Genomic DNA, 25,257 nt, shown 5'->3' with positions numbered 1-25,257 from the left:
TTATTTAACACAGCACATCAAAATCAGTTGCACCATTCAATCCCGCTCGTCCAGACGGGGAGAATTCAATCACATTCATTCGATGAGACGTTTCTTATGGGATTTAATGAGCGACAACATTTTGACCCCAAACCGAGAGGATTCTGGGATGTTTGTGGTTTTTTTGTAATAACTCTGGAAGGAAACGTCGCAGACCAATCAAGGTGGTACTCGTACTGCTCGCCTCATCGAGAGGAATCCAAACATATGAGTGGTTAAGCTATGGGATATGAAATGGACGAGCGACCAATAAAACAACATGTATTATTGGGTTGAATGCTTTTTGCTATTCACAAAATAAAACAAAAGCAGTCATGCAAATATCTTATTTAACACAGCACATCAAAATCAGTTGCACCATTCAATCCCGCTCGTCCAGACGGGGAGAATTCAATCACATTCATTCGATGAGACGTTTCTTATGGGATTTAATGAGCGACAACATTTTGACCCCAAACCGAGAGGATTCTGGGATGTTTGTGGTTTTTTTTGTAATAACTCTGGAAGGAAACGTCGCAGACCCATCAAGGTGGTACTCCTACTGTCGCCTCATCGAGAGGAATCCAAAGATATGAGTGGTTAAGCTATGGGATATGAAATGGACGAGCGACCAATAAAACAACATGTATTATTGGGTTGAATGCTTTTTGCTATTCACAAAATAAAACAAAAGCAGTCATGCAAATATCTTATTTAACACAGCACATCAAAATCAGTTGCACCATTCAATCCCGCTCGTCCAGACGGGGAGAATTCAATCACATTCATTCGATGAGACGTTTCTTATGGGATTTAATGAGCGACAACATTTTGACCCCAAACCGAGAGGATTCTGGGATGTTTGTGGTTTTTTTTGTAATAACTCTGGAAGGAAACGTCGCAGACCCATCAAGGTGGTACTCCTACTGTCGCCTCATCGAGAGGAATCCAAAGATATGAGTGGTTAAGCTATGGGATATGAAATGGACGAGCGACCAATAAAACAACATGTATTATTGGGTTGAATGCTTTTTGCTATTCACAAAATAAAACAAAAGCAGTCATGCAAATATCTTATTTAACACAGCACATCAAAATCAGTTGCACCATTCAATCCCGCTCGTCCAGACGGGGAGAATTCAATCACATTTATTTGATGCGACGTTTCTTATGGGATTTATTGAGCGACAACATTTTGACCCCAAATCGAGAGGATTCTGGGATGTTTGTGGTTTTTTTGTAATAACTCTGGAAGGAAACGTCGCAGACCCATCAAGGTGGTACTCGTACTGGTCGCCTCATCGAGAGGAATCTAAATATATGAGTGGTTAAGCTATGGGATATGAAATGGACGAGCGACCAATAAAACAACATGTATTATTGGGTTGAATGCTTTTTGCTATTCACAAAATAAAACAAAAGCAGTCATGCAAATATCCTATTTAACACAGCACAGCAAAATCAGTTGCACCATTCAATCCCGCTCGTCCAGACGGGGAGAATTCAATCACATTTATTCGATGCGACGTTTCTTATGGGATTTATTGAGCGACAACATTTTGACCCCAAATCGAGAGGATTCTGGGATGTTTGTGGTTTTTTTGTAATAACTCTGGAAGGAAACGTCGCAGACCCATCAAGGTGGTACTCGTACTGCTCGCCTCATCGAGAGGAATCCAAACATATGAGTGGTTAAGCTATGGGATATGAAATGGACGAGCGACCAATAAAACAACATGTATTATTGGGTTGAATGCTTTTTGCTATTCACAAAATAAAACAAAAGCAGTCATGCAAATATCTTATTTAACACAGCACATCAAAATCAGTTGCACCATTCAATCCCGCTCGTCCAGACGGGGAGAATTCAATCACATTCATTCGATGAGACGTTTCTTATGGGATTTAATGAGCGACAACATTTTGACCCCAAACCGAGAGGATTCTGGGATGTTTGTGGTTTTTTTTGTAATAACTCTGGAAGGAAACGTCGCAGACCCATCAAGGTGGTACTCCTACTGTCGCCTCATCGAGAGGAATCCAAAGATATGAGTGGTTAAGCTATGGGATATGAAATGGACGAGCGACCAATAAAACAACATGTATTATTGGGTTGAATGCTTTTTGCTATTCACAAAATAAAACAAAAGCAGTCATGCAAATATCTTATTTAACACAGCACATCAAAATCAGTTGCACCATTCAATCCCGCTCGTCCAGACGGGGAGAATTCAATCACATTTATTTGATGCGACGTTTCTTATGGGATTTATTGAGCGACAACATTTTGACCCCAAATCGAGAGGATTCTGGGATGTTTGTGGTTTTTTTGTAATAACTCTGGAAGGAAACGTCGCAGACCCATCAAGGTGGTACTCGTACTGGTCGCCTCATCGAGAGGAATCTAAATATATGAGTGGTTAAGCTATGGGATATGAAATGGACGAGCGACCAATAAAACAACATGTATTATTGGGTTGAATGCTTTTTGCTATTCACAAAATAAAACAAAAGCAGTCATGCAAATATCTTATTTAACACAGCACATCAAAATCAGTTGCACCATTCAATCCCGCTCGTCCAGACGGGGAGAATTCAATCACATTCATTCGATGAGACGTTTCTTATGGGATTTAATGAGCGACAACATTTTGACCCCAAACCGAGAGGATTCTGGGATGTTTGTGGTTTTTTTGTAATAACTCTGGAAGGAAACGTCGCAGACCCATCAAGGTGGTACTCCTACTGTTCGCCTCATCGAGAGGAATCCAAAGATATGAGTGGTTAAGCTATGGGATATGAAATGGACGAGCGACCAATAAAACAACATGTATTATGGGGTTGAATGCTTTTTGCTATTCACAAAATAAAACAAAAGCAGTCATGCAAATATCCTATTTAACACAGCACAGCAAAATCAGTTGCACCATTCAATCCCGCTCGTCCAGACGGGGAGAATTCAATCACATTCATTCGATGAGACGTTTCTTATGGGATTTAATGAGCGACAACATTTTGACCCCAAACCGAGAGGATTCTGGGATGTTTGTGGTTTTTTTTGTAATAACTCTGGAAGGAAACGTCGCAGACCCATCAAGGTGGTACTCCTACTGTCGCCTCATCGAGAGGAATCCAAAGATATGAGTGGTTAAGCTATGGGATATGAAATGGACGAGCGACCAATAAAACAACATGTATTATTGGGTTGAATGCTTTTTGCTATTCACAAAATAAAACAAAAGCAGTCATGCAAATATCTTATTTAACACAGCACATCAAAATCAGTTGCACCATTCAATCCCGCTCGTCCATACGGGGAGAATTCAATCACATTCATTCGATGAGACGTTTCTTATGGGATTTAATGAGCGACAACATTTTGACCCCAAACCGAGAGGATTCTGGGATGTTTGTGGTTTTTTTTGTAATAACTCTGGAAGGAAACGTCGCAGACCCATCAAGGTGGTACTCCTACTGTCGCCTCATCGAGTGGAATCCAAAGATATGAGTGGTTAAGCTATGGGATATGAAATGGACGAGCGACCAATAAAACAACATGTATTATTGGGTTGAATGCTTTTTGCTATTCACAAAATAAAACAAAAGCAGTCATGCAAATATCTTATTTAACACAGCACATCAAAATCAGTTGCACCATTCAATCCCGCTCGTCCAGACGGGGAGAATTCAATCACATTCATTCGATGAGACGTTTCTTATGGGATTTAATGAGCGACAACATTTTGACCCCAAACCGAGAGGATTCTGGGATGTTTGTGGTTTTTTTGTAATAACTCTGGAAGGAAACGTCGCAGACCCATAAAGGTGGTACTCCTACTGTTCGCCTCATCGAGAGGAATCCAAAGATATGAGTGGTTAAGCTATGGGATATGAAATGGACGAGCGACCAATAAAACAACATGTATTATGGGGTTGAATGCTTTTTGCTATTCACAAAATAAAACAAAAGCAGTCATGCAAATATCCTATTTAACACAGCACAGCAAAATCAGTTGCACCATTCAATCCCGCTCGTCCAGACAGGGAGAATTCAATCACATTCATTCGATGAGACGTTTCTTATGGGATTTAATGAGCGACAACATTTTGACCCCAAACCGAGAGGATTCTGGGATGTTTGTGGTTTTTTTTGTAATAACTCTGGAAGGAAACGTCGCAGACCCATCAAGGTGGTACTCCTACTGTCGCCTCATCGAGAGGAATCCAAAGATATGAGTGGTTAAGCTATGGGATATGAAATGGACGAGCGACCAATAAAACAACATGTATTATTGGGTTGAATGCTTTTTGCTATTCACAAAATAAAACAAAAGCAGTCATGCAAATATCTTATTTAACACAGCACATCAAAATCAGTTGCACCATTCAATCCCGCTCGTCCAGACGGGGAGAATTCAATCACATTTATTTGATGCGACGTTTCTTATGGGATTTATTGAGCGACAACATTTTGACCCCAAATCGAGAGGATTTTGGGATGTTTGTGGTTTTTTTGTAATAACTCTGGAAGGAAACGTCGCAGACCCATCAAGGTGGTACTCGTACTGGTCGCCTCATCGAGAGGAATCTAAATATATGAGAGGTTAAGCTATGGGATATGAAATGGACGAGCGACCAATAAAACAACATGTATTATTGGGTTGAATGCTTTTTGCTATTCACAAAATAAAACAAAAGCAGTCATGCAAATATCTTATTTAACACAGCACATCAAAATCAGTTGCACCATTCAATCCCGCTCGTCCAGACGGGGAGAATTCAATCACATTCATTCGATGAGACGTTTCTTATGGGATTTAATGAGCGACAACATTTTGACCCCAAACCGAGAGGATTCTGGGATGTTTGTGGTTTTTTTGTAATAACTCTGGAAGGAAACGTCGCAGACCCATCAAGGTGGTACTCCTACTGTTCGCCTCATCGAGAGGAATCCAAAGATATGAGTGGTTAAGCTATGGGATATGAAATGGACGAGCGACCAATAAAACAACATGTATTATGGGGTTGAATGCTTTTTGCTATTCACAAAATAAAACAAAAGCAGTCATGCAAATATCCTATTTAACACAGCACAGCAAAATCAGTTGCACCATTCAATCCCGCTCGTCCAGACGGGGAGAATTCAATCACATTCATTCGATGAGACGTTTCTTATGGGATTTAATGAGCGACAACATTTTGACCCCAAACCGAGAGGATTCTGGGATGTTTGTGGTTTTTTTTGTAATAACTCTGGAAGGAAACGTCGCAGACCCATCAAGGTGGTACTCCTACTGTCGCCTCATCGAGAGGAATCCAAAGATATGAGTGGTTAAGCTATGGGATATGAAATGGACGAGCGACCAATAAAACAACATGTATTATTGGGTTGAATGCTTTTTGCTATTCACAAAATAAAACAAAAGCAGTCATGCAAATATCTTATTTAACACAGCACATCAAAATCAGTTGCACCATTCAATCCCGCTCGTCCATACGGGGAGAATTCAATCACATTCATTCGATGAGACGTTTCTTATGGGATTTAATGAGCGACAACATTTTGACCCCAAACCGAGAGGATTCTGGGATGTTTGTGGTTTTTTTTGTAATAACTCTGGAAGGAAACGTCGCAGACCCATCAAGGTGGTACTCCTACTGTCGCCTCATCGAGTGGAATCCAAAGATATGAGTGGTTAAGCTATGGGATATGAAATGGACGAGCGACCAATAAAACAACATGTATTATTGGGTTGAATGCTTTTTGCTATTCACAAAATAAAACAAAAGCAGTCATGCAAATATCTTATTTAACACAGCACATCAAAATCAGTTGCACCATTCAATCCCGCTCGTCCAGACGGGGAGAATTCAATCACATTCATTCGATGAGACGTTTCTTATGGGATTTAATGAGCGACAACATTTTGACCCCAAACCGAGAGGATTCTGGGATGTTTGTGGTTTTTTTGTAATAACTCTGGAAGGAAACGTCGCAGACCCATAAAGGTGGTACTCCTACTGTTCGCCTCATCGAGAGGAATCCAAAGATATGAGTGGTTAAGCTATGGGATATGAAATGGACGAGCGACCAATAAAACAACATGTATTATGGGGTTGAATACTTTTTGCTATTCACAAAATAAAACAAAAGCAGTCATGCAAATATCCTATTTAACACAGCACAGCAAAATCAGTTGCACCATTCAATCCCGCTCGTCCAGACGGGGAGAATTCAATCACATTCATTCGATGAGACGTTTCTTATGGGATTTAATGAGCGACAACATTTTGACCCCAAACCGAGAGGATTCTGGGATGTTTGTGGTTTTTTTTGTAATAACTCTGGAAGGAAACGTCGCAGACCCATCAAGGTGGTACTCCTACTGTCGCCTCATCGAGAGGAATCCAAAGATATGAGTGGTTAAGCTATGGGATATGAAATGGACGAGCGACCAATAAAACAACATGTATTATTGGGTTGAATGCTTTTTGCTATTCACAAAATAAAACAAAAGCAGTCATGCAAATATCTTATTTAACACAGCACATCAAAATCAGTTGCACCATTCAATCCCGCTCGTCCAGACGGGGAGAATTCAATCACATTCATTCGATGAGATGTTTCTTATGGGATTTAATGAGCGACAACATTTTGACCCCAAACCGAGAGGATTCTGGGATGTTTGTGGTTTTTTTGTAATAACTCTGGAAGGAAACGTCGCAGACCCATCAAGGTGGTACTCCTACTGTTCGCCTCATCGAGAGGAATCCAAAGATATGAGTGGTTAAGCTATGGGATATGAAATGGACGAGCGACCAATAAAACAACATGTATTATGGGGTTGAATGCTTTTTGCTATTCACAAAATAAAACAAAAGCAGTCATGCAAATATCCTATTTAACACAGCACAGCAAAATCAGTTGCACCATTCAATCCCGCTCGTCCAGACGGGGAGAATTCAATCACATTCATTCGATGAGACGTTTCTTATGGGATTTAATGAGCGACAACATTTTGACCCCAAACCGAGAGGATTCTGGGATGTTTGTGGTTTTTTTTGTAATAACTCTGGAAGGAAACGTCGCAGACCCATCAAGGTGGTACTCCTACTGTCGCCTCATCGAGAGGAATCCAAAGATATGAGTGGTTAAGCTATGGGATATGAAATGGACGAGCGACCAATAAAACAACATGTATTATTGGGTTGAATGCTTTTTGCTATTCACAAAATAAAACAAAAGCAGTCATGCAAATATCTTATTTAACACAGCACATCAAAATCAGTTGCACCATTCAATCCCGCTCGTCCAGACGGGGAGAATTCAATCACATTCATTCGATGAGACGTTTCTTATGGGATTTAATGAGCGACAACATTTTGACCCCAAACCGAGAGGATTCTGGGATGTTTGTGGTTTTTTTTGTAATAACTCTGGAAGGAAACGTCGCAGACCCATCAAGGTGGTACTCCTACTGTCGCCTCATCGAGTGGAATCCAAAGATATGAGTGGTTAAGCTATGGGATATGAAATGGACGAGCGACCAATAAAACAACATGTATTATTGGGTTGAATGCTTTTTGCTATTCACAAAATAAAACAAAAGCAGTCATGCAAATATCTTATTTAACACAGCACATCAAAATCAGTTGCACCATTCAATCCCGCTCGTCCAGACGGGGAGAATTCAATCACATTCATTCGATGAGACGTTTCTTATGGGATTTAATGAGCGACAACATTTTGACCCCAAACCGAGAGGATTCTGGGATGTTTGTGGTTTTTTTGTAATAACTCTGGAAGGAAACGTCGCAGACCCATCAAGGTGGTACTCCTACTGTTCGCCTCATCGAGAGGAATCCAAAGATATGAGTGGTTAAGCTATGGGATATGAAATGGACGAGCGACCAATAAAACAACATGTATTATGGGGTTGAATACTTTTTGCTATTCACAAAATAAAACAAAAGCAGTCATGCAAATATCCTATTTAACACAGCACAGCAAAATCAGTTGCACCATTCAATCCCGCTCGTCCAGACGGGGAGAATTCAATCACATTCATTCGATGAGACGTTTCTTATGGGATTTAATGAGCGACAACATTTTGACCCCAAACCGAGAGGATTCTGGGATGTTTGTGGTTTTTTTTGTAATAACTCTGGAAGGAAACGTCGCAGACCCATCAAGGTGGTACTCCTACTGTCGCCTCATCGAGAGGAATCCAAAGATATGAGTGGTTAAGCTATGGGATATGAAATGGACGAGCGACCAATAAAACAACATGTATTATTGGGTTGAATGCTTTTTGCTATTCACAAAATAAAACAAAAGCAGTCATGCAAATATCTTATTTAACACAGCACATCAAAATCAGTTGCACCATTCAATCCCGCTCGTCCAGACGGGGAGAATTCAATCACATTTATTTGATGCGACGTTTCTTATGGGATTTATTGAGCGACAACATTTTGACCCCAAATCGAGAGGATTCTGGGATGTTTGTGGTTTTTTTGTAATAACTCTGGAAGGAAACGTCGCAGACCCATCAAGGTGGTACTCGTACTGGTCGCCTCATCGAGAGGAATCTAAATATATGAGTGGTTAAGCTATGGGATATGAAATGGACGAGCGACCAATAAAACAACATGTATTATTGGGTTGAATGCTTTTTGCTATTCACAAAATAAAACAAAAGCAGTAATGCAAATATCTTATTTAACACAGCACATCAAAATCAGTTGCACCATTCAATCCCGCTCGTCCAGACGGGGAGAATTCAATCACATTCTTTCGATGAGACGTTTCTTATGGGATTTAATGAGCGACAACATTTTGACCCCAAACCGAGAGGATTCTGGGATGTTTGTGGTTTTTTTGTAATAACTCTGGAAGGAAACGTCGCAGACCCATCAAGGTGGTACTCCTACTGTTCGCCTCATCGAGAGGAATCCAAAGATATGAGTGGTTAAGCTATGGGATATGAAATGGACGAGCGACCAATAAAACAACATGTATTATGGGGTTGAATACTTTTTGCTATTCACAAAATAAAACAAAAGCAGTCATGCAAATATCCTATTTAACACAGCACAGCAAAATCAGTTGCACCATTCAATCCCGCTCGTCCAGACGGGGAGAATTCAATCACATTCATTCGATGAGACGTTTCTTATGGGATTTAATGAGCGACAACATTTTGACCCCAAACCGAGAGGATTCTGGGATGTTTGTGGTTTTTTTTTGTAATAACTCTGGAAGGAAACGTCGCAGACCCATCAAGGTGGTACTCCTACTGTCGCCTCATCGAGAGGAATCCAAAGATATGAGTGGTTAAGCTATGGGATATGAAATGGACGAGCGACCAATAAAACAACATGTATTATTGGGTTGAATGCTTTTTGCTATTCACAAAATAAAACAAAAGCAGTCATGCAAATATCTTATTTAACACAGCACATCAAAATCAGTTGCACCATTCAATCCCGCTCGTCCAGACGGGGAGAATTCAATCACATTCATTCGATGAGACGTTTCTTATGGGATTTAATGAGCGACAACATTTTGACCCCAAACCGAGAGGATTCTGGGATGTTTGTGGTTTTTTTTGTAATAACTCTGGAAGGAAACGTCGCAGACCCATCAAGGTGGTACTCCTACTGTCGCCTCATCGAGTGGAATCCAAAGATATGAGTGGTTAAGCTATGGGATATGAAATGGACGAGCGACCAATAAAACAACATGTATTATTGGGTTGAATGCTTTTTGCTATTCACAAAATAAAACAAAAGCAGTCATGCAAATATCTTATTTAACACAGCACATCAAAATCAGTTGCACCATTCAATCCCGCTCGTCCAGACGGGGAGAATTCAATCACATTCATTCGATGAGACGTTTCTTATGGGATTTAATGAGCGACAACATTTTGACCCCAAACCGAGAGGATTCTGGGATGTTTGTGGTTTTTTTGTAATAACTCTGGAAAGAAACGTCGCAGACCCATCAAGGTGGTACTCCTACTGTTCGCCTCATCGAGAGGAATCCAAAGATATGAGTGGTTAAGCTATGGGATATGAAATGGACGAGCGACCAATAAAACAACATGTATTATGGGGTTGAATACTTTTTGCTATTCACAAAATAAAACAAAAGCAGTCATGCAAATATCCTATTTAACACAGCACAGCAAAATCAGTTGCACCATTCAATCCCGCTCGTCCAGACGGGGAGAATTCAATCACATTCATTCGATGAGACGTTTCTTATGGGATTTAATGAGCGACAACATTTTGACCCCAAACCGAGAGGATTCTGGGATGTTTGTGGTTTTTTTTGTAATAACTCTGGAAGGAAACGTCGCAGACCCATCAAGGTGGTACTCCTACTGTCGCCTCATCGAGAGGAATCCAAAGATATGAGTGGTTAAGCTATGGGATATGAAATGGACGAGCGACCAATAAAACAACATGTATTATTGGGTTGAATGCTTTTTGCTATTCACAAAATAAAACAAAAGCAGTCATGCAAATATCTTATTTAACACAGCACATCAAAATCAGTTGCACCATTCAATCCCGCTCGTCCAGACGGGGAGAATTCAATCACATTTATTTGATGCGACGTTTCTTATGGGATTTATTGAGCGACAACATTTTGACCCCAATATCGAGAGGATTCTGGGATGTTTGTGGTTTTTTTGTAATAACTCTGGAAGGAAACGTCGCAGACCCATCAAGGTGGTACTCGTACTGGTCGCCTCATCGAGAGGAATCTAAATATATGAGTGGTTAAGCTATGGGATATGAAATGGACGAGCGACCAATAAAACAACATGTATTATTGGGTTGAATGCTTTTTGCTATTCACAAAATAAAACAAAAGCAGTCATGCAAATATCTTATTTAACACAGCACATCAAAATCAGTTGCACCATTCAATCCCGCTCGTCCAGACGGGGAGAATTCAATCACATTCATTCGATGAGACGTTTCTTATGGGATTTAATGAGCGACAACATTTTGACCCCAAACCGAGAGGATTCTGGGATGTTTGTGGTTTTTTTGTAATAACTCTGGAAGGAAACGTCGCAGACTCATCAAGGTGGTACTCCTACTGTTCGCCTCATCGAGAGGAATCCAAAGATATGAGTGGTTAAGCTATGGGATATGAAATGGACGAGCGACCAATAAAACAACATGTATTATGGGGTTGAATACTTTTTGCTATTCACAAAATAAAACAAAAGCAGTCATGCAAATATCCTATTTAACACAGCACAGCAAAATCAGTTGCACCATTCAATCCCGCTCGTCCAGACGGGGAGAATTCAATCACATTCATTCGATGAGACGTTTCTTATGGGATTTAATGAGCGACAACATTTTGACCCCAAACCGAGAGGATTCTGGGATGTTTGTGGTTTTTTTTGTAATAACTCTGGAAGGAAACGTCGCAGACCCATCAAGGTGGTACTCCTACTGTCGCCTCATCGAGAGGAATCCAAAGATATGAGTGGTTAAGCTATGGGATATGAAATGGACGAGCGACCAATAAAACAACATGTATTATTGGGTTGAATGCTTTTTGCTATTCACAAAATAAAACAAAAGCAGTCATGCAAATATCTTATTTAACACAGCACATCAAAATCAGTTGCACCATTCAATCCCGCTCGTCCAGACGGGGAGAATTCAATCACATTTATTTGATGCGACGTTTCTTATGGGATTTATTGAGCGACAACATTTTGACCCCAATATCGAGAGGATTCTGGGATGTTTGTGGTTTTTTTGTAATAACTCTGGAAGGAAACGTCGCAGACCCATCAAGGTGGTACTCGTACTGGTCGCCTCATCGAGAGGAATCTAAATATATGAGTGGTTAAGCTATGGGATATGAAATGGACGAGCGACCAATAAAACAACATGTATTATTGGGTTGAATGCTTTTTGCTATTCACAAAATAAAACAAAAGCAGTAATGCAAATATCTTATTTAACACAGCACATCAAAATCAGTTGCACCATTCAATCCCGCTCGTCCAGACGGGGAGAATTCAATCACATTCTTTCGATGAGACGTTTCTTATGGGATTTAATGAGCGACAACATTTTGACCCCAAACCGAGAGGATTCTGGGATGTTTGTGTTTTTTTTGTAATAACTCTGGAAGGAAACGTCGCAGACCCATCAAGGTGGTACTCCTACTGTTCGCCTCATCGAGAGGAATCCAAAGATATGAGTGGTTAAGCTATGGGATATGAAATGGACGAGCGACCAATAAAACAACATGTATTATGGGGTTGAATACTTTTTGCTATTCACAAAATAAAACAAAAGCAGTCATGCAAATATCCTATTTAACACAGCACAGCAAAATCAGTTGCACCATTCAATCCCGCTCGTCCAGACGGGGAGAATTCAATTACATTTATTCGATGCGACGTTTCTTATGGGATTTATTGAGCGACAACATTTTGACCCCAAATCGAGAGGATTCTGGGATGTTTGTGGTTTTTTTGTAATAACTCTGGAAGGAAACGTCGCAGACCAATCAAGGTGGTACTCGTACTGCTCGCCTCATCGAGAGGAATCCAAAGATATGAGTCGTTAAGCTATGGGATATGAAATGGACGAGCGACCAATAAAACAACATGTATTATTGGGTTGAATGCTTTTTGCTATTCACAAAATAAAACAAAAGCAGTCATGCAAATATCTTATTTAACACAGCACATCAAAATCAGTTGCACCATTCAATCCCGCTCGTCCAGACGGGGAGAATTCAATCACATTCATTCGATGAGACGTTTCTTATGGGATTTAATGAGCGACAACATTTTGACCCCAAACCGAGAGGATTCTGGGATGTTTGTGGTTTTTTTGTAATAACTCTGGAAGGAAACGTCGCAGACCCATCAAGGTGGTACTCATACTGCTCGCCTCTTCGAGAGGAATCCAAAGATATGAGTGGTTAAGCTATGTGATATGAAATGGACGAGCGACCAATAAAACAACGTATTATGGGGTTGAATGCTTTTTGCTATTCACAAAATAAAACAAAAGCAGTCATGCAAATATCCTATTTAACACAGCACAGCAAAATCAGTTGCACCATTCAATCCCGCTCGTCCAGACGGGGAGAATTCAATCACATTTATTCGATGCGACGTTTCTTATGGGATTTATTGAGCGACAACATTTTGACCCCAAATCGAGAGGATTCTGGGATGTTTGTGGTTTTTTTGTAATAACTCTGGAAGGAAACGTCGCAGTCCCATCAAGGTGGTACTCGTACTGCTCGCCTCATCCAGAGGAATCCAAACATATGAGTGGTTAAGCTATGGGATATGAAATGGACGAGCGACCAATAAAACAACATGTATTATTGGGTTGAATGCTTTTTGCTATTCACAAAATAAAACAAAAGCAGTCATGCAAATATCTTATTTAACACAGCACATCAAAATCAGTTGCACCATTCAATCCCGCTCGTCCAGACGGGGAGAATTCAATCACATTCATTCGATGAGACGTTTCTTATGGGATTTAATGAGCGACAACATTTTGACCCCAAACCGAGAGGATTCTGGGATGTTTGTGGTTTTTTTTGTAATAACTCTGGAAGGAAACGTCGCAGACCCATCAAGGTGGTACTCCTACTGCTCGCCTCATCGAGAGGAATCCAAAGATATGAGTGGTTAAGCTATGGGATATGAAATGGACGAGCGACCAATAAAACAACATGTATTATGGGGTTGAATGCTTTTTGCTATTCACAAAATAAAACAAAAGCAGTCATGCAAATATCCTATTTAACACAGCACAGCAAAATCAGTTGCACCATTCAATCCCGCTCGTCCAGACGGGGAGAATTCAATCACATTTATTCGATGCGACGTTTCTTATGGGATTTATTGAGGGACAACATTTTGACCCCAAATCGAGAGGATTCTGGGATGTTTGTGGTTTTTTTGTAATAACTCTGGAAGGAAACGTCGCAGACCCATCAAGGTGGTACTCGTACTGCTCGACTCATCGAGAGGAATCTAAATATATGAGTGGTTAAGCTATGGGATATGAAATGGACGAGCGACCAATAAAACAACATGTATTATTGGGTTGAATGCTTTTTGCTATTCACAAAATAAAACAAAAGCAGTAATGCAAATATCTTATTTAACACAGCACATCAAAATCAGTTGCACCATTCAATCCCGCTCGTCCAGACGGGGAGAATTCAATCTCATTCATTCGATGAGACGTTTCTTATGGGATTTAATGAGCGACAACATTTTGACCCCAAACCGAGAGGATTCTGGGATGTTTGTGGTTTTGTTTGTAATAACTCTGGAAGGAAACGTCGCAGACCCATCAAGGTGGTACTCCTACTGTTCACCTCATCGAGAGGAATCCAAAGATATGAGTGGTTAAGCTATGGGATATGAAATGGACGAGCGACCAATAAAACAACATGTATTATGGGGTTGAATGCTTTTTGCTATTCACAAAATAAAACAAAAGCAGTCATGCAAATATCCTATTTAACACAGCACAGCAAAATCAGTTGCACCATTCAATCCCGCTCGTCCAGACGGGGAGAATTCAATCACATTTATTCGATGTGACGTTTCTTATGGGATTTATTGAGCGACAACATTTTGACCCCAAATCGAGAGGATTCTGGGATGTTTGTGGTTTTTTTGTAATAACTCTGGAAGGAAACGTCGCAGACCCATCAAGGTGGTACTCGTACTGCTCGCCTCATCGAGAGGAATCCAAACATATGAGTGGTTAAGCTATGGGATATGACATGGACGAGCGACCAATAAAACAACATGTATTATGGGGTTGAATGCTTTTTGCTATTCACAAAATAAAACAAAAGCAGTCTTGCAAATATCCTATTTAACACAGCACAGCAAAATCAGTTGCACCATTCAATCCCGCTCGTCAAGACGTGGAGAATTCAATCACATTTACTCGATGCGACGTTTCTTATGGGATTTATTGAGCGACAACATTTTGACCCCAAATCGAGAGGATTCTGGGATGTTTGTGGTTTTTTTGTAATAACTCTGGAAGGAAACGTCGCAGACCCATCAAGGTGGTACTTGTACTGCTCGCCTCATCGAGAGGAATCCAAGCATATGAGTGGTTAAGCTATGGGATATGAAATGGACGAGCGACCAATAAAACAACATGTATTATTGGGTTGAATGCTTTTTGCTATTCACAAAATAAAACAAAAGCAGTAATGCAAATATCTTATTTAACACAGCACATCAAAATCAGTTGCACCATTCAATCCCGCTCGTCCAGACGGGGAGAATTCAATCACATTCATTCGATGAGACGTTTCTTATGGGATTTAATGAGCGACAACATTTTGACCCCAAACCGAGAGGATTCTGGGATGTTTGTGGTTTTTTTTGTAATAACTCTGGAAGGAAACGTCGCAGACCCATCAAGGTGGTACTCCTACTGTCGCCTCATCGAGAGGAATCCAAAGATATGAGTGGTTAAGCTATGGGATATGAAATGGACGAGCGACCAATAAAACAACATGTATTATTGGGTTGAATGCTTTTTGCTATTCACAAAATAAAACAAAAGCAGTCATGCAAATATCTTATTTAACACAGCACATCAAAATCAGTTGCACCATTCAATCCCGCTCGTCCAGACGGGGAGAATTCAATCACATTCATTCGATGAGACGTTTCTTATGGGATTTAATGAGCGACAACATTTTGACCCCAAACCGAGAGGATTCTGGGATGTTTGTGGTTTTTTTGTAATAACTCTGGAAGGAAACGTCGCAGACCCATCAAGGTGGTACTCCTACTGTTCGCCTCATCGAGAGGAATCCAAAGATATGAGTGGTTAAGCTATGGGATATGAAATGGACGAGCGACCAATAAAACAACATGTATTATGGGGTTGAATACTTTTTGCTATTCACAAAATAAAACAAAAGCAGTCATGCAAATATCCTATTTAACACAGCACAGCAAAATCAGTTGCACCATTCAATCCCGCTCGTCCAGACGGGGAGAATTCAATCACATTCATTCGATGAGACGTTTCTTATGGGATTTAATGAGCGACAACATTTTGACCCCAAACCGAGAGGATTCTGGGATGTTTGTGGTTTTTTTTGTAATAACTCTGGAAGGAAACGTCGCAGACCCATCAAGGTGGTACTCCTACTGTCGCCTCATCGAGAGGAATCCAAAGATATGAGTGGTTAAGCTATGGGATATGAAATGGACGAGCGACCAATAAAACAACATGTATTATTGGGTTGAATGCTTTTTGCTATTCACAAAATAAAACAAAAGCAGTCATGCAAATATCTTATTTAACACAGCACATCAAAATCAGTTGCACCATTCAATCCCGCTCGTCCAGACGGGGAGAATTCAATCACATTTATTTGATGCGACGTTTCTTATGGGATTTATTGAGCGACAACATTTTGACCCCAATATCGAGAGGATTCTGGGATGTTTGTGGTTTTTTTGTAATAACTCTGGAAGGAAACGTCGCAGACCCATCAAGGTGGTACTCGTACTGGTCGCCTCATCGAGAGGAATCTAAATATATGAGTGGTTAAGCTATGGGATATGAAATGGACGAGCGACCAATAAAACAACATGTATTATTGGGTTGAATGCTTTTTGCTATTCACAAAATAAAACAAAAGCAGTAATGCAAATATCTTATTTAACACAGCACATCAAAATCAGTTGCACCATTCAATCCCGCTCGTCCAGACGGGGAGAATTCAATCACATTCTTTCGATGAGACGTTTCTTATGGGATTTAATGAGCGACAACATTTTGACCCCAAACCGAGAGGATTCTGGGATGTTTGTGTTTTTTTTGTAATAACTCTGGAAGGAAACGTCGCAGACCCATCAAGGTGGTACTCCTACTGTTCGCCTCATCGAGAGGAATCCAAAGATATGAGTGGTTAAGCTATGGGATATGAAATGGACGAGCGACCAATAAAACAACATGTATTATGGGGTTGAATACTTTTTGCTATTCACAAAATAAAACAAAAGCAGTCATGCAAATATCCTATTTAACACAGCACAGCAAAATCAGTTGCACCATTCAATCCCGCTCGTCCAGACGGGGAGAATTCAATTACATTTATTCGATGCGACGTTTCTTATGGGATTTATTGAGCGACAACATTTTGACCCCAAATCGAGAGGATTCTGGGATGTTTGTGGTTTTTTTGTAATAACTCTGGAAGGAAACGTCGCAGACCAATCAAGGTGGTACTCGTACTGCTCGCCTCATCGAGAGGAATCCAAAGATATGAGTCGTTAAGCTATGGGATATGAAATGGACGAGCGACCAATAAAACAACATGTATTATTGGGTTGAATGCTTTTTGCTATTCACAAAATAAAACAAAAGCAGTCATGCAAATATCTTATTTAACACAGCACATCAAAATCAGTTGCACCATTCAATCCCGCTCGTCCAGACGGGGAGAATTCAATCACATTCATTCGATGAGACGTTTCTTATGGGATTTAATGAGCGACAACATTTTGACCCCAAACCGAGAGGATTCTGGGATGTTTGTGGTTTTTTTGTAATAACTCTGGAAGGAAACGTCGCAGACCCATCAAGGTGGTACTCATACTGCTCGCCTCTTCGAGAGGAATCCAAAGATATGAGTGGTTAAGCTATGTGATATGAAATGGACGAGCGACCAATAAAACAACGTATTATGGGGTTGAATGCTTTTTGCTATTCACAAAATAAAACAAAAGCAGTCATGCAAATATCCTATTTAACACAGCACAGCAAAATCAGTTGCACCATTCAATCCCGCTCGTCCAGACGGGGAGAATTCAATCACATTTATTCGATGCGACGTTTCTTATGGGATTTATTGAGCGACAACATTTTGACCCCAAATCGAGAGGATTCTGGGATGTTTGTGGTTTTTTTGTAATAACTCTGGAAGGAAACGTCGCAGTCCCATCAAGGTGGTACTCGTACTGCTCGCCTCATCCAGAGGAATCCAAACATATGAGTGGTTAAGCTATGGGATATGAAATGGACGAGCGACCAATAAAACAACATGTATTATTGGGTTGAATGCTTTTTGCTATTCACAAAATAAAACAAAAGCAGTCATGCAAATATCTTATTTAACACAGCACATCAAAATCAGTTGCACCATTCAATCCCGCTCGTCCAGACGGGGAGAATTCAATCACATTCATTCGATGAGACGTTTCTTATGGGATTTAATGAGCGACAACATTTTGACCCCAAACCGAGAGGATTCTGGGATGTTTGTGGTTTTTTTTGTAATAACTCTGGAAGGAAACGTCGCAGACCCATCAAGGTGGTACTCCTACTGCTCGCCTCATCGAGAGGAATCCAAAGATATGAGTGGTTAAGCTATGGGATATGAAATGGACGAGCGACCAATAAAACAACATGTATTATGGGGTTGAATGCTTTTTGCTATTCACAAAATAAAACAAAAGCAGTCATGCAAATATCCTATTTAACACAGCACAGCAAAATCAGTTGCACCATTCAATCCCGCTCGTCCAGACGGGGAGAATTCAATCACATTTATTCGATGCGACGTTTCTTATGGGATTTATTGAGGGACAACATTTTGACCCCAAATCGAGAGGATTCTGGGATGTTTGTGGTTTTTTTGTAATAACTCTGGAAGGAAACGTCGCAGACCCATCAAGGTGGTACTCGTACTGCTCGCCTCATCGAGAGGAATCTAAATATATGAGTGTTTAAGCTATGGGATATGAAATGGACGAGCGACCAATAAAACAACATGTATTATTGGGTTGAATGCTTTTTGCTATTCACAAAATAAAACAAAAGCAGTAATGCAAATATCTTATTTAACACAGCACATCAAAATCAGTTGCACCATTCAATCCCGCTCGTCCAGACGGGGAGAATTCAATCTCATTCATTCGATGAGACGTTTCTTATGGGATTTAATGAGCGACAACATTTTGACCCCAAACCGAGAGGATTCTGGGATGTTTGTGGTTTTGTTTGTAATAACTCTGGAAGGAAACGTCGCAGACCCATCAAGGTGGTACTCCTACTGTTCACCTCATCGAGAGGAATCCAAAGATATGAGTGGTTAAGCTATGGGATATGAAATGGACGAGCGACCAATAAAACAACATGTATTATGGGGTTGAATGCTTTTTGCTATTCACAAAATAAAACAAAAGCAGTCATGCAAATATCCTATTTAACACAGCACAGCAAAATCAGTTGCACCATTCAATCCCGCTCGTCCAGACGGGGAGAATTCAATCACATTTATTCGATGTGACGTTTCTTATGGGATTTATTGAGCGACAACATTTTGACCCCAAATCGAGAGGATTCTGGGATGTTTGTGGTTTTTTTGTAATAACTCTGGAAGGAAACGTCGCAGACCCATCAAGGTGGTACTCGTACTGCTCGCCTCATCGAGAGGAATCCAAACATATGAGTGGTTAAGCTATGGGATATGACATGGACGAGCGACCAATAAAACAACATGTATTATGGGGTTGAATGCTTTTTGCTATTCACAAAATAAAACAAAAGCAGTCTTGCAAATATCCTATTTAACACAGCACAGCAAAATCAGTTGCACCATTCAATCCCGCTCGTCAAGACGTGGAGAATTCAATCACATTTACTCGATGCGACGTTTCTTATGGGATTTATTGAGCGACAACATTTTGACCCCAAATCGAGAGGATTCTGGGATGTTTGTGGTTTTTTTGTAATAACTCTGGAAGGAAACGTCGCAGACCCATCAAGGTGGTACTTGTACTGCTCGCCTCATCGAGAGGAATCCAAGCATATGAGTGGTTAAGCTATGGGATATGAAATGGACGAGCGACCAATAAAACAACATGTATTATTGGGTTGAATGCTTTTTGCTATTCACAAAATAAAACAAAAGCAGTAATGCAAATATCTTATTTAACACAGCACATCAAAATCAGTTGCACCATTCAATCCCGCTCGTCCAGACGGGGAGAATTCAATCACATTCATTCGATGAGACGTTTCTTATGGGATTTAATGAGCGACAACATTTTGACCCCAAACCGAGAGGATTCTGGGATGTTTGTGGTTTTTTTTGTAATAACTCTGGAAGGAAACGTCGCAGACCCATCAAGGTGGTACTCCTACTGTCGCCTCATCGAGAGGAATCCAAAGATATGAGTGGTTAAGCTATGGGATATGAAATGGACGAGCGACCAATAAAACAACATGTATTATTGGGTTGAATGCTTTTTGCTATTCACAAAATAAAACAAAAGCAGTCATGCAAATATCTTATTTAACACAGCACATCAAAATCAGTTGCACCATTCAATCCCGCTCGTCCAGACGGGGAGAATTCAATCACATTTATTTGATGCGACGTTTCTTATGGGATTTATTGAGCGACAACATTTTGACCCCAAATCGAGAGGATTCCGGGATGTTTGTGGTTTTTTTTGTAATAACTCTGGAAGGAAACGTCGCAGACCCATCAAGGTGGTACTCGTACTGGTCGCCTCATCGAGAGGAATCTAAATATATGAGTGGTTAAGCTATGGGATATGAAATGGACGAGCGACCAATAAAACAACATGTATTATTGGGTTGAATGCTTTTTGCTATTCACAAAATAAAACAAAAGCAGTAATGCAAATATCTTATTTAACACAGCACATCAAAATCAGTTGCACCATTCAATCCCGCTCGTCCAGACGGGGAGAATTCAATCACATTCATTCGATGAGACGTTTCTTATGGGATTTAATGAGCGACAACATTTTGACCCCAAACCAAGAGGATTCTGGGATGTTTGTGGTTTTTTTGTAATAACTCTGGAAGGAAACGTCGCAGACCCATCAAGGTGGTACGCCTACTGTTCGCCTCATCGAGAGGAATCCAAAGATATGAGTGGTTAAGCTATGGGATATGAAATGGACGAGCGACCAATAAAACAACATGTATTATGGGGTTGAATACTTTTTGCTATTCACAAAATAAAACAAAAGCAGTCATGCAAATATCCTATTTAACACAGCACAGCAAAATCAGTTGCACCATTCAATCCCGCTCGTCCAGACGGGGAGAATTCAATCACATTCATTCGATGAGACGTTTCTTATGGGATTTAATGAGCGACAACATTTTGACCCCAAACCGAGAGGATTCTGGGATGTTTGTGGTTTTTTTTGTAATAACTCTGGAAGGAAACGTCGCAGACCCATCAAGGTGGTACTCCTACTGTCGCCTCATCGAGAGGAATCCAAAGATATGAGTGGTTAAGCTATGGGATATGAAATGGACGAGCGACCAATAAAACAACATGTATTATTGGGTTGAATGCTTTTTGCTATTCACAAAATAAAACAAAAGCAGTCATGCAAATATCTTATTTAACACAGCACATCAAAATCAGTTGCACCATTCAATCCCGCTCGTCCAGACGGGGAGAATTCAATCACATTTATTTGATGCGACGTTTCTTATGGGATTTATTGAGCGACAACATTTTGACCCCAAATCGAGAGGATTCTGGGATGTTTGTGGTTTTTTTGTAATAACTCTGGAAGGAAACGTCGCAGACCCATCAAGGTGGTACTCGTACTGGTCGCCTCATCGAGAGGAATCTAAATATATGAGTGGTTAAGCTATGGGATATGAAATGGACGAGCGACCAATAAAACAACATGTATTATTGGGTTGAATGCTTTTTGCTATTCACAAAATAAAACAAAAGCAGTAATGCAAATATCTTATTTAACACAGCACATCAAAATCAGTTGCACCATTCAATCCCGCTCGTCCAGACGGGGAGAATTCAATCACATTCTTTCGATGAGACGTTTCTTATGGGATTTAATGAGCGACAACATTTTGACCCCAAACCGAGAGGATTCTGGGATGTTTGTGGTTTTTTTGTAATAACTCTGGAAGGAAACGTCGCAGACCCATCAAGGTGGTACTCCTACTGCTCGCCTCTTCGAGAGGAATCCAAAGATATGAGTGGTTAAGCTATGTGATATGAAATGGACGAGCGACCAATAAAACAACGTATTATGGGGTTGAATGCTTTTTGCTATTCACAAAATAAAACAAAAGCAGTCATGCAAATATCCTATTTAACACAGCACAGCAAAATCAGTTGCACCATTCAATCCCGCTCGTCCAGACGGGGAGAATTCAATCACATTTATTCGATGCGACATTTCTTATGGGATTTATTGAGCGACAACATTTTGACCCCAAATCGAGAGGATTCTGGGATGTTTGTGGTTTTTTTGTAATAACTCTGGAAGGAAACGTCGCAGACCCATCAAGGTGGTACTCGTACTGCTCGCCTCATCCAGAGGAATCCAAACATATGAGTGGTTAAGCTATGGGATATGAAATGGACGAGCGACCAATAAAACAACATGTATTATTGGGTTGAATGCTTTTTGCTATTCACAAAATAAAACAAAAGCAGTCATGCAAATATCTTATTTAACACAGCACATCAAAATCAGTTGCACCATTCAATCCCGCTCGTCCAGACGGGGAGAATTCAATCACATTCATTCGATGAGACGTTTCTTATGGGATTTAATGAGCGACAACATTTTGACCCCAAACCGAGAGGATTCTGGGATGTTTGTGGTTTTTTTTGTAATAACTCTGGAAGGAAACGTCGCAGACCCATCAAGGTGGTACTCCTACTGCTCGCCTCATCGAGAGGAATCCAAAGATATGAGTGGTTAAGCTATGGGATATGAAATGGACGAGCGACCAATAAAACAACATGTATTATGGGGTTGAATGCTTTTTGCTATTCACAAAATAAAACAAAAGCAGTCATGCAAATATCCTATTTAACACAGCACAGCAAAATCAGTTGCACCATTCAATCCCGCTCGTCCAGACGGGGAGAATTCAATCACATTTATTCGATGCGACGTTTCTTATGGGATTTATTGAGCGACAACATTTTGACCCCAAATCGAGAGGATTCTGGGATGTTTGTGGTTTTTTTGTAATAACTCTGGAAGGAAACGTCGCAGACCCATCAAGGTGGTACTCGTACTGCTCGCCTCATCGAGAGGAATCTAAATATATGAGTGCTTAAGCTATGGGAAATGAAATGGACGAGCGACCAATAAAACAACATGTATTATTGGGTTGAATGCTTTTTGCTATTCACAAAATAAAACAAAAGCAGTAATGCAAATATCTTATTTAACACAGCACATCAAAATCAGTTGCACCATTCAATCCCGCTCGTCCAGACGGGGAGAATTCAATCTCATTCATTCGATGAGACGTTTCTTATGGGATTTAATGAGCGACAACATTTTGACCCCAAACCGAGAGGATTCTGGGATGTTTGTGGTTTTTTTTGTAATAACTCTGGAACGAAACGTCGCAGACCCATCAAGTTGGTACTCCTACTGCTCGCCTCTTCGAGAGGAATCCAAAGATATGAGTGGTTAAGCTATGGGATATGAAATGGACGAGCGACCAATAAAACAACGTATTATGGGGTTGAATGCTTTTTGCTATTCACAAAATAAAACAAAAGCAGTCATGCAAATATCCTATTTAACACAGCACAGCAAAATCAGTTGCACCATTCAATCCCGCTCGTCCAGACGGGGAGAATTCAATCACATTTATTCGATGCGACGTTTCTTATGGGATTTATTGAGCGACAACATTTTGACCCCAAATCGAGAGGATTCTGGGATGTTTGTGGTTTTTTTGTAATAACTCTGGAAGGAAACGTCGCAGACCCATCAAGGTGGTACTCGTACTGCTCGCCTCATCGAGAGGAATCTAAATATATGAGTGCTTAAGCTATGGGAAATGAAATGGACGAGCGACCAATAAAACAACATGTATTATGGGGTTGAATGCTTTTTGCTATTCACAAAATAAAACAAAAGCAGTAATGCAAATATCTTATTTAACACAGCACATCAAAATCAGTTGCACCATTCAATCCCGCTCGTCCAGACGGGGAGAATTCAATCTCATTCATTCGATGAGACGTTTCTTATGGGATTTAATGAGCGACAACATTTTGACCCCAAACCGAGAGGATTCTGGGATGTTTGTGGTTTTTTTTGTAATAACTCTGGAACGAAACGTCGCAGACCCATCAAGTTGGTACTCGTACTGCTCGCCTCATCGAGAGGAATCCAAACATATGAGTGGTTAAGCTATGGGATATGAAATGGACGAGCGACCAATAAAACAACATGTATTATGGGGTTGAATGCTTTTTGCTATTCACAAAATAAAACAAAAGCAGTCATGCAAATATCCTATTTAACACAGCACAGCAAAATCAGTTGCACCATTCAATCCCGCTCGTCCAGACGGGGAGAATTCAATCACATTTATTCGATGCGACGTTTCTTATGAGATTTATTGAGCGACAACATTTTGACCCCAAATCGAGAGGATTCTGGGATGTTTGTGGTTTTTTTGTAATAACTCTGGAAGGAAACGTCGCAGACCCATCAAGGTGGTACTCGTACTGCTCGCCTCATCGAGAGGAATCCAAACATATGAGTGGTTAAGCTATGGGATATGAAATGGACGAGCGACCAATAAAACAACATGTATTATTGGGTTGAATGCTTTTTGCTATTCACAAAATAAAACAAAAGCAGTCATGCAAATATCTTATTTAACACAGCACATCAAAATCAGTTGCACATTCAATCCCGCTCGTCCAGACGGGGAGAATTCAATCACATTCATTCGATGAGACGTTTCTTATGGGATTTAATGAGCGACAACATTTTGACCCCAAACCGAGAGGATTCTGGGATGTTTGTGGTTTTTTTTGTAATAACTCTGGAAGGAAACGTCGCAGACCCATCAAGGTGGTACTCCTACTGCTCGCCTCATCGAGAGGAATCCAACGATATGAGTGGTTAAGCTATGGGATATGAAATGGACGAGCGACCAATAAAACAACATGTATTATGGGGTTGAATGCTTTTTGCTATTCACAAAATAAAACAAAAGCAGTCATGCAAATATCCTATTTAACACAGCACAGCAAAATCAGTTGCACCATTCAATCCCGCTCGTCCAGACGGGGAGAATTCAATCACATTTATTCGATGCGACGTTTCTTATGAGATTTATTGAGCGACAACATTTTGACCCCAAATCGAG

Source organism: Petromyzon marinus, chromosome 2 (genome assembly GCF_048934315.1).
Source record: "Petromyzon marinus isolate PM22_M1 ecotype Great Lakes invasive population chromosome 2, UKy_Petmar_22M1.pri1.0, whole genome shotgun sequence".
Classification (NCBI taxonomy): domain Eukaryota; kingdom Metazoa; phylum Chordata; class Hyperoartia; order Petromyzontiformes; family Petromyzontidae; genus Petromyzon; species Petromyzon marinus.
The sequence above is the reverse complement of the archived record's forward strand: the minus strand, read 5'-3'. Positions refer to the sequence as shown.